This window comes from Alexandromys fortis, unplaced genomic scaffold (assembly GCF_014885135.2).
Source record: "Alexandromys fortis isolate MF-2015 unplaced genomic scaffold, M_Fortis_MF-2015_v1.1 scaffold_5, whole genome shotgun sequence".
NCBI lineage: Eukaryota > Metazoa > Chordata > Mammalia > Rodentia > Cricetidae > Alexandromys > Alexandromys fortis.
In genome coordinates, this window is record NW_026067924.1 from 1,128,277 (window position 1) to 1,140,507 (window position 12,231).

A 12,231-nucleotide genomic window follows, 5' to 3' on the forward strand; every position below is an offset into this window, starting at 1 on the left:
GGGCTAGATAATAAGATTTTTTTTATAAATAAATAAATAAATAAATAAATAAATAAATAAGGGGGCGCTGTAGAGCTGAATCAGCAGCTAAGAACATACCCTGTTCTTCCAGAAGGCCTGAGTTCATTCTGTCAGGGAGTTCCCAAGGGTCCGTATTTCCAGCTCCAGAAGATCTAATGCCTTCTTCTGGAACCCATGAGTACCAACACACACATGCCATACATACACACAGATGCACAACATAAACAGAAACAAAACAAAGTCTAAGCCAAACTATTCTCATATATTTTTGCAGGTTCACAAAATCCTCGAATAGGAGGTTGACTCTGCCTTTGATTAAAACACAAACCATGAGAAACAGTTACATCTCCCTGCCCCGAAAGTCTTTGCAGTTGTTTTCTGGTTGTTTCACTTTCATGAGAAAGATTCGAAGACCTTAGTGATTTCTTTAGGGAAGTCCACAGATCTCTACAATTTAGGGGCTGCTTTCATACAGCTCCAGGATTCTGTCACCCGACGGCCGAGTCCGCAAGAGCTACATGAGATGACCATTTCCAAGCAGCAGGTGCTCTCAGGATCACTATCGGATGACACTCGGAAAGCCTCCAGTCAGAACCACTGGAAGCTCGACATTTATTACAGCAGAGGATATGGCAACTGCTTAAATTTGACAACTGCTTAAAGAGTGTTCGCTCTCTGAGTTTCAGTGGTTTACCGGCATAACGCTGACCCCTAGTCACAAGGAAGGTTCTAAATTGTATAAGATACTGTCTATTGCTATTGCCGGGCGATGGTGGCGCACGCCTTTAATCCCAGCACTCGCGAGGCAGAGGCAGGCAGATCTCTGTGAGTTCGAGACCAGCCTGGTCTACAAAGCTAGTTCCAGGACAGGCTCCAAAGCCACAGAGAAACCCTGTCTCGAAAAACCAAAATAAATAAATAAATAAATAAATAAATAAACTGTCTATTACAAAGGTAGGAAAATGTGGAATTTCCTGAACATTTACAATATTGAACTGTCAGAAATGCGGAATCCTCACGTCAGGGTTTCCCACCCACCAAGCTAGAAAGATGCTGATATTACACAAGTACAGGAGAGTCTCATTCCTCATGCTTAAACAAAGTCTTAAGGAAAAAGCAGCTTGTAGCTGCCCATAGACTCCATCAAAGGTTAAAGAATGAAGCTTTTTGTTATTGAGACGAACACCAATAGTTTGTAAGCATCACTGTGCCAGATAATTGAAGAAACAATTTGCTTCGGATAAGCAATCTAGGCGACGTGTACCACGAGAAATAAATAGCTATTTAACTACACTTGAGAAATGAAAGCAATCGTGTGCATTGTTTATGAGCCCTGCCTGTTAGGTACAGGAATTCATCTTCTCCCACTCCCCACCCATCTTTATGAATTCAGCAACTGTCAAAGACCTTCCCAATGCACAGGCACCTATGGTGTCTGGGAGACAACTACAGGCAAGCTCAAGCTCAAGCTATAGAATGAGACCCACGGCAGGGAATGGTAGGGTGGGAGGGAGAACTGAGATGAAGACCTGAGGGTCACCTTAAGGAGCTCTGCCTTGACAGGAGAAGGCTAAGGGCATGCTCAGTGGGGAGCCTGATGAGCCATACCTCACAAGCTGAAACAGCCACAGCCCCTCTGAAGTTGGGGTGGTGGATGGTATGGACGGGAGGAGACGGAGCCCCTGCAGTTTCTCCCCACAGAGCACAGTGCTCATCCACAGCTTAGCTCTCCATAGCTCCAGCTATTTGTGAGTAACCACACTTGAAAACTTTACATAGGAAACTCTAGAAATAAACAATTCTTAAGTTCAAGTGACTTTTTGTGATAGTACCTTGCTATAAGGACTCTATTTTGTTGTTGGTTGACCTTCATCAGAGAAATGTAGATGGGGGTGGGGGGATCACAGCAAACAAGGGACTCAGCACTGTGCACTGGGCCTGGACGGACAACCACTGCCCAGACCCTATAACACACACTAGCTTCCCAGCATCCCCAGCATCTCATGCCTATCATGGCCATCCACCCAAATGCACCTGCTGTTTTCCAATCTTTCCCAGAATGAAATCATTTCATATCAGAGCCTTGGTGATCAGTCCAAAATTCTAATCCAATCTGCCACCTTCCTACCAAGAACAGAGTCTGTGGAATGCTCTGGGCAGAGGAACAAGAAAGAGTGCTGTGGTGCTGATAAAATGGCACTGCACTTCCAACGCACTTTGCTATTTGCATTTTCCAAGTTTGTTTTCTGTATCTCTGTTGCTTCTCTGACTTCAGTCCATCTCCCGCCTTCATTTCCACTTCCCGTTCTTTCCCCCTTGCGTTATACTTCTCACACATCTGCGGGTCTTTCTCTTGTTGTCGGCATTGTTGTTTCCTTGAGGAACACTGAGCAAGTCCCTGTGGAAGGAGCCAGGTCTGAGCTTGCTTTTTCTTTTATCTGTTTTTACAGAGGCTACGCTCGCAAAGCTAGAGAAAAGCATAAGCGGATAAAGAGCCACACACTCTCTGAGTCAACTTGTAACATTTGTTATAAAAATACTGAGGCGTGTGGTTATGAAGTTAACTGTAGCTGCCCGATCACTGGCCCAGGAGCTGAGTGAGCACATAAGATCTGCTATTCTACAGTCCTCGGGGGTGCTGGCCCAGTGTAGTTCAGGCCACACACACATCCTTATCTTAGTTACTCTTCTCAAAAAAGGAAGCTATAGTAATAAACACATTATGCAAAATGTAAAAGAATCTAAGGCAAGTGGAATTTTTCAAACATTTTCATTTCTATACAACCAAAACACACCTGCTAGGCAAACAGGAGAGCACTGTATCATGTAATGGGTAGTGACTTGCCTCGTGCTAAGCAGAGTGGCTGTGCAGCTCAGAGTCACCAGGACTCTGCTCAATGATGCGCTGCAAACCGCACACACTGCACCTTGTAATGAACTGCTTCCTGAAATTCACGTCATGTTCACGACCTAACTCTCTAATTTAATTACCAGCTTGACAGATACTCAGTGGCGCCCTTAAAAATGAGGAGGAGGGGCTGCAGCAAGCGTTCAGCAGTTATGAGCACTGGCTGCTCTTTCCTGGAACCTATATGGTTTGTAACTCCAGTTCCAAGGAATATATCATCCTTTTCTGGTCTCTGTTGGCACTACATACATGTCAAACATACAAACATACACACCGGCAAAATACACACACCAAATTAAAAACTGAAAAAAAAAAAAAAGAAACTTGTAAGAGGTTTTTGCCTCATGTATTTCACACAAAGCTCGGGGTGTTATACTCTAAGACAGTGAGGATAGACTAGTTAAAGACACTTACTTTACATGGAAGTGCCATGAAGGTTTCATTCCTATCATTAGGCAGCTCATCTGTACTGATTGGTGAAATTTGTCATTTTTAAATCCAAAACTACTGACAAGCTTGATAATATGATACCTTTACAAATATAGCACAGATAATTAAATCAATAGTAATTTTCCTATAACCCAAGATCAGTGCATTATATTTTATATATGAGAACAGAACATGAACCTGATTTTCCAAGTTGGAATCAGCGGTACAGTGCACAGCAGAAGTATCTGGGCAGTGCACAGGAGAAGTATCTGTGCAGTGCACAGGAGAAGTATCTGTGCAGTGCACAGGAGAAGTATCTGTGCAGTGCACATGGGAAGTATCTGGGCAGTGCACAGCAGAAGTATCTGTGCAGTGCACAGGAGAAGTATTTGGACAGTGCACATGGGAAGTATCTGTGCAGTGCACAGGAGAAGCATCAGTGCAGTGTATATGGGAAGTATCTGTGCAGTGCACAGCAGAAGTATCTGTGCAGTGCACAGCAGAAGTATCAGTGCAGTGTATATGGGAAGTATCTGTGCAGTGCACAGCAGAAGTATCTGTGCAGTGCACAGCAGAAGTATCTGTGCAGTGCACAGCAGAAGTATCAGTGCAGTGTATATGGGAAGTATCTGTGCAGTGCACATCAGAAGTATCTGTGCAGTGCACAGCAGAAGTATCTGTGCAGTGCACAGCAGAAGTATCAGTGCAGTGTATATGGGAAGTATCTGTGCAGTGCACATGGGAAGTATCTGTGCAGTGCACAGGGGAAGTATTTGTGCAGTGCACATGGGAAGTATCTGTGCAGTGCACAGGAGAAGTATTTGGGCAGTGCACATGGGAAGTATCTGTGCAGTGCACAGGAGAAGTATCTGGGCAGTGCACATGGGAAGTATCTGTGCAGTGCACAGGAGAAGCATCAGTGCAGTGTATATGGGAAGTATTTGGGCAGTGCACATGGGAAGTATCTGGGAAATGCACACGGGAAGTTGGATAGACTTTTCCATAACAGTGTCACCATCTGTTGCTCTTTTATCCTGGCAGTGTCTCTGGCAGCAGACTCACACACAAACCATGTCTGTGGCAGCGCCTGTGTCAACAACTGGGCAAGCGCTGGGTAAAGACCTGAGGGTTCCCTTAGGGTTCAGAGTGGTTCCTTTCTTGTAAGGTTTCAAAGACTCCGATAGAATGCTGATACAAAATAAACACTTAATGAAATGAAGGAACTAACAACTTTATAAGAAACATGGATGATTTTGGGGGTGTCTAACATTAAGAGAATAAGATTTACAACATTGTTATTTAAAGTAAATTTTCATTAAACATGCTCACTAAAATTCATTTTTCCTAATAATTACTTGTAAACCTAAAGACCACACTTTTCAGTAATATACAGACATATATTAGCTTCAGTATGATACTAAAATGGAAAAGCAGGCCCACCCTTTGAAAGTACTTTGGAGTCCAGATGTTTATCTAAGAAATTGCCCTAGTCTTCTTATTATGAATATGAGTATTCACTATGTAAATTGCTAATGTCCTTCTGGTTTAAAATACTCAAACCGGGTTTTTCAAGTGTTTTTACTAAGCATACTTTCCCAAGAATGGTTAAAACATTCCATCTTACCATGAACTATATTAAAATTATATGTTTTAATTTAATGGTATCTGTCCAGCTTTTCCATTATGCCACCCAAATGTCTGTCCTACATGAGGACTTTGTCATTCTTGTTGATAAAATATGCTCTAATTATCTTAATTATTATGCTCAGCATACTTATTAAGGAGAACACCATTATAACCTGTCTTTATAACATGAGCACTGGCATTAAAGTGCACTCTTGGGCCAGATTAGTTGTCACCTTTAAAAACACAGGATGTGTTTGGAAATGCACTCGTCCTGTAAAGGTCTTAAAGCAGCACAGAATGTTCGGGCTGTGGGGAAGAAAACTCTTGTTTTCTTATCTACAATTACTGGAATCCAGGGTCAAGTCTCCTATTCTCTGGTTGGTTGTCACCTCCAAGATATGCAACCTTGTCTCAAGTTTCCTAATAACAAAAGAATATTCCAGTGCATAAATTCTGGCCATGTTAAAAACCAACCAACAACCTCCTGTTTGTCAACCAGCTCTGCATGCTGTCCAGTTCCTACCACTGTTCCCCATCTTTGTCCACTCGCACCAACCACCTACTCCTGCCAGCCCTATTTTTTGCTCACATACGGAAAGATGCTTTATGGACACTATTTTTAAAAATAAAACTTCTGTAGCTGCACTCTGAAGTGTCAGAAAGAAAGCAGTTCTGCTGAAAGGATTGCCAGACAGTGTGGCAACTGCGGGGTCTATTGAGAAAGAACAACATGAAGGAAAAATACAAATAGAAACTGACCCAAGAAAATCCATCTTTCCTATACCCATGCCTGGATCTTAACTATAACTTTTCTGTCTGTTTCTTTGTTTCGTATGCACGAATGCTGTGAGAGTGGAAGTCAGAGGTCAGTTGTGGAGTTAGTTCTCTCCTTCCACCACGTGGGTTCTGACCTTAAGTCCTCACACTTGGCAGCGATGCTTTCAGCAGAAAATAAAGGCATAAAAGGGAGCTCAGTTTATAATATCAAAAATTTGAATAAAAATTTCCCCAATGAAAGAAAAGAAGGAAAAAGACAGTAAGAATTAAACATAATGAAGCAATGAAAATGAAATTATACATTTAAAAAACAACAACAACCTGGAAATTGAAACACTGAAAAGGAGAAAGCCACACACGATCCTCTGGAGATGTCAGGAAAGGATTAGTAAATAAAACTGCATTCCTGGAAAACTAGAGCCATCACTACAGAACCAGCAGCAGCATAAGAGATGCTGTGGATTAATCTTGGCCCACAAATTTAATAGTTAAGAGAGCAGCAATAAATCCTAAGAAAATATAGCTTCTTAGGACTGGCTAACATGGTAGAAAAATACTCTGCCCCACTGTTTGAAAAATCGGAATGTTTCCAGAATCCACAACAAAGAATCATCTAAGTATTAAATACCACCTCCTACAAACACACACACACATTCCCCCACAACCATACCCCCACACCCCACATAAACCCCTACCCTCCCACATATACCCCCCCACACCATCCCCACATACCCTACATATACCCTTACCACCTCACACCCCCCCCACCATCCCCACACACGCCACATATACTTCTACCCCACACACCCACACACCTGCAGACCCCACAACCCCCACACACCCTTACACAAACAGAAACATACAGCCACCAGATCACTTTCCTAAACCAGAACTAACTCCCAGACAAAATCTTGCAGGGAAAGCAAACTTTAAAAAGTATAGACCACTATAGCTCTATAAAGCCTAGAACTCTTCAGTAAGATATTTTTAAAATGGAATCTAGCAACATCTTTTTTATTCAGTGTCTGTAGAGACTACCAAAAATTGCCAATGTCGACTATATTGCAAGTTGTCTGTCACTGCAGGGTACTGGGAAACGCTTTCGATTAGCAATAATTGCACCTCGGATAAACCTCACTGGCCAAGACACCGCCACTGCGCAAAGCACCAGCAGCATGTTTTAAAAAAGTAAACATCTAATAAATGCAAGTCAGATTTAAACAACACAACAAAAGAATAAAAACCATGGATTTTCTCTATAGTTTCTGTTTTATGCAGGGCTGCTTTTAGACAGCAAGTCATCCAACAGTGAGATATGGGGATTTCTTTAAACAGCAAGGGAAGACTACGTCACCACTTTGACATTTATTGATTTATTATTATTGTGTGGGTGGCTGTGCTATGGTATGCCTGTAGCAGTCGGAGAACGGCTTTGTGGAATCTGGTCATTTCCTGTCACTTCTCTGTGGGTTCTGGAGACTCAGTGCAGGTCACCAGACTTGCGCTGTGGCTCAGCAACCGCTGTCATTTGCTGAGCCACCTCACTGACCTAAACACTACAGTTTCGTCATCATTTTATTTAACCCAAGTGAATAAGGCAAAGAAGAAAAAAGATAGCAGTGGTGTAAAATGCAAAAATAAAACTTTGATTATTCCCAACCAGTATGACAAAAAATATCACTATAAAAAGTTATCAGAATAAGAAATAATTCAAGTGGATGATTAGATAGAAATCTATCTATAGTTATTCAGCATTTTATTTTCCAGCAAGAACTAAAAAATAATTTTTAGTAAAACAGAATTAAATAAATATCCCAATTAACTAAAAAAAAAGTTAAATTTGTGGCCAGGGATACAGCTCCGTGATACAGTAAATTCCATTAAGGGGACAAAACTAAGAACATTAAGTTCCCCCAACCCAAAAATGTACTCATAAATGAGATCTTTATGAAGGAAGTATAAGACATTAACAGCCAACAACCCCCCAAACTGTCCCCATATTTATGAGCAGAAGCCAGTCAGCAAAGATGCCGAGTTTGTTTCTTCTAACTCAAAAAAAAAATCCAAAATGAATTGTTTCTACATAATATGAAAATTTAAATAGTTGTGTGAAAACCTTCTTTCTACTTTCAAAGCACTCTGAACAAAACTTGAAAGTCCTACCACTGTTCCCGGCCCCCACACACTTCAGTATCCACACATACAGACAAACAGAACAGAAAATCTAATGAACCCAGGTATATATCAACATTGAAGAGTCACAAAAAGAGAAGATTCAATAAATGTTTCCCAGACTACAATACAGACATTTGCACTCCCATGTTTATTACAGCACTTTCCAGAACAGCTACGGCAGGGACGGAATGGGAAAGAGAAGTGAACCAGGAAGTGCAGAGTACACATAGTGGGAAACCATTCGACAATAAGAAGAACTGGATTTGTAATTTCCTCACCAGATTAGGGGGATCGCGGTGCTAAGTGAAGTAAGCCAGGCACAGAAAGGCAATTACTGTATGTCATCACTCAAACGTGCAATCAAAAGAGACACGTCATAGACGCGGAGAAATGAGTGTGGCTCGAGGCTGTAAAGCTACAGTGGAGCGCAGCAGAAGGCTCTGGTGTGCTGCCGCCTACAGGCTAAGGCAGCTGCAGATGGCAATGCGCCTTTTCCCAACTGATTTAAATATTACACACATCATCAAAACATAAGATACCCCAACAATGTGACACTTAGGAAATTAATTCAACTAATTAAAAAACTCTTTAAAATAATGAAAAAGAAAAATATCAGCAATGGTTACTCATTTGAAAAAATGAATTGGAAAACTATATGTAAAAGGATTAAGCGGGTTTTAAAGTATTTTTTACATTTATTCATCTGTGGAGGGAGGCGCGGACAATTTGTGGGAATCAGTTCTCTCCTTCCCTCCACCATATGGGCTGTGAGGCTCGAACTCGGGCCATCAGGCCTGGCACTCAGTGCCTTTACCTGCTGAGCCAAATCAGAGCTGCTTAAATGTATTTTTAAAAATCAACTCTGAAGAGTATTTTTAATTTGAAATGTGGAAGTCTCTTAGAAGAAAATATGGGGGGCAGGGGAATTAGATCTTGTTGTAGGGAAGATGTGTCTTACTAGAAACAAAACACCCAAATGACAAAGCTGGGTGTTTGTGCAGGCCTAAAGTCCCAGAGTGTGCAAGGGGTGGGATTGGACAGGGACTGAGGAAGGGAAAGCAAATGAGTCAAGAATTATGTGTATTCAAAGGCAAAAGTTCATGCCTGTAATCCTGGCACCTGAGAGGCAAAGACAGCACTGCCTGGTGAAACTGAAGCTAGATTTGGCTACAGAGTAAGATAAAAAAAAAGATGGGGGAACAGAGAGACTGAAGGAGGGAGGAAAGGGAGGGGAGGGAGAGGGAAGGGAAAAGGAGGGGAATGAAACTCCAGACAAAATCATAAATGATGGAATAAAGTTGAGGAGTTACCACCCAATATACTCTGATAAAGAAAGGGAGCTGGGTATCCTGGCAGTGTGCAGACCGCACTGGAGAGCACTACAGCAGGCAGGACACACGTGCAGGAAGACATGCCTGATGTCAGCATTCAGTCTCCCGGGACACCAGTGTGGCCAGCGCTGCTTCCTGATGTTAAGCGCCGATCTAACTATAACCTGGTTCACTAAGTAAAAAGCCCAAACAGAACTTGGCTGCTCCGGGCTCACACCACCGGGTTATTGGTGCAGGGCAACTAAGGAATAGGTCATCAAATAAATCGGATGAGTTCAGGTTTTTCCTTTAAGCTTAGTCATCAAAGAAGAAGAAGAAAAAAAAAAGAGCTGGGAAGAGGGTCTTCCAGCGGCGTGTCCCGGGGTCACCATGATTTCCATGTGTTACAGACGTGTGACAAATACCATAGAACATGATTTTAAAGCGAAGTATTAAAGCTGATCCAAGAAACAGCACACAACCAAACGAAGTGTGCAGATCCAGGCCCGAACACTGGGAGCCCAGCAGGAGGTCAAACTGGTCACAGAACCGAGCTGTCCAGAACCGAATCCAGCACCAACACAAAACATCTAAGCAAAGAAACAGGACACACCCCTCCTAAGGGATCTATTGCTATGTTCCACCACCATGTAGGAGAGAGCAGTTTATGTAAATCCTATCTGACGAATGCTGTGAAGCACAGTGACGGGAAGAACAAGTAGACTTAATTTACAGATAATTTAAATGTTATGCTTAGAAACAATTCCCTTCTCATTTGATCACATGAATATCTCTGTTGTTCGGCTGTAGGCACATATTAAATATAATCTCTTTGGATTCTGCTTTATTGTCAGGTGGGAAATAAGGATCCAATTACGTTCTCCTCCAAATGATTAAAAAAGCAGGGGCAGACAGCACCTGAGGAGGGCACAAGGACATCACGAGTGTCGCACTCACACACCCACCACCAAGCTAAAGTCAAAATAAATTGAAGTTGCTTAGATTTTATCCATAAGGAGAGAAAAAGAAAAAAAAAATAAGTGTATTAGCATAATTTAAGTCATTTCTTTAACCGACTGGTTTATGACTGACAAAGTCAGGTAACCCTTCTCTTTTTTTTTAAGACTTATTTATTTTCATGTGCATCGATGTTTTGCCTGCAGGTATAGTTGTGTGGGGATGCCAGATCCCTTGGAACTGGAGTTACAGACAGTTGTGAGCTGCCATGTGGTTGCTGGCAATTGAACCCGGGTTCTCTGGAAGAGCAGTTAGTGCTCTTAACCCGTGAACCATCCCTCCAGCCCAATTTAAGACACTTTTAAATTCTACTGATTTATGACTGGCAAAATCAGGGTCTATATTGACATATTTACCCTTCCTTAATATATTAAAAAAATAGGAAAACGTTGTAATTTGGTCAACGAGCAGGTCTTTGTTGGGTTGGTCCTGAAAGAGCTGCAGCTACACTGCTCCCACTAGGCATCAGTTAGTGACGCATCCCAGCTAGAACCAACCGCAGTGGTGTGAGCAGGAGGGACAACCCATGGTCAGGGACGAACTATGGGCTCTTTGATGGACACAAAGCATTTAGGACCATTTGCCATGTCGAGCAAAACAAACAAACAAAACAGCTTTTCATGTCACATAATTCACAGACAAAGTGACATCACGATGCCTCGCCATCACTAGAACCAGGTAGCCCATGCTCATATGGCCTTCTTTCATGGAAGAAGTGGTTTCCTTTATGAAAAATATATAAGCCACCAAGAAAATGAGACCTTAGTGCTGCTCTTACAGGAAGGCTTTTCACACTGAAGGAGAGGAACTGGTGTTCTTACTTCCAGGTGGAAGGGAAGCTGTTTTCTTTCCCTTGCTCAGAACTTCTGTGTGAAAAACCAAAGCCAGCAGCGAAGAGAAGGAACTGCCCTCATTCATTATTCACGCGGGGTCTGCCCAGAGCCACCTGTCAACCAGAGCTGCCCAATTATGCCAAGGCGCACTGCCCAGCTTCTTTCCTCCAGCCTTTGTTCTTTCCTCCCTCTTCTTGGCATTTAGTTCACGTTTGTGAGAACCTGTTGGTATGGAGAAAAGCAGGCAACACACGTGACATTCGTTCTTCTGCTTGGAGCTGCTGTCCCCAGCCCTGGATGTGAGCAGAGATGGCTGTAGCAGTATCTGAAGGGGCCTCTCCTAACCTCACTACATACCACAGTGTGGCAACGAGGGCAAAGGTGGTCAGGAACCTTTCAAGGTAACAGCATGGTTGTGGCAATGTGTATCCTTTCTAGTCTGGCTTTTATGCAAGAATCACCAAAGGTCAGATTCCTGTTGGAGTCATAATGGAACAGAAATGGGGTGGGTGGAGTGGGGGGGGCGAGGATTAAGGAGGACACTAATGCTGCCGCAACACCACATATGAACAGGCACAACGCTGCACCAAGAAATGGGGACTGGGAGATTACAAAACTCTCTTCTCTGAAATTGCCCAGTCAATACTCAGTCTAGACATAAAAGAAAGAAAAACAAAAAGGAAGGAAGGAAGGAAGTGATGTGGGAGTGTCATATATCAATCTGTTGATTTCATTGGCTGAGCAATAAAGAAACTGCTTGGCTTAGCTTAGAGCATAGATGGGAGGAGGAAACAGAATAGAATTCTGGGCAGAAGAGGAAGTGAGGTCAGACTCTGCTCTGCTCCCGGAGAGACTCGACAGCTCTGCTCTGGAGCAGAGATGCCATGCTTGCCATGCTACACTCTCCCAGGATGGACGAAGGCTAGAATCTTCCTGGTAAGCGCACCTTGGGGTGTTTACACACATCATTAGAAATGGGCTAGTCCAGGTGCGAGAATTAGCCTGTAAGGGTTAGAGTTCATGGGCCAAGCAGTTCTTTAAATGAATACAGTTTGTGTGTTGTTATTTCGGGCATGAGCTAGCCAAGCGGCCGGGGTGTTGGGGACGCAGCCCCGCCGCCGCTCCTATTTCAACA

At 42.8% G+C, this 12,231-nt stretch overlaps 1 protein-coding gene and 1 non-coding gene across 6 annotated transcripts in view; both read right to left on the reverse strand.

Moving 5' to 3' along the window:
* Positions 1 to 12,231, reverse strand: part of Hivep1 (HIVEP zinc finger 1) — a 136,285-nt gene that overhangs the window by 41,613 nt on the left and 82,441 nt on the right. The window lies entirely within an intron of this gene.
* On the reverse strand, positions 6,784 to 6,928 carry LOC126501890 (U4 spliceosomal RNA). The gene has a single exon (XR_007591822.1). It is a non-coding gene; the product is annotated as a U4 spliceosomal RNA (small nuclear RNA).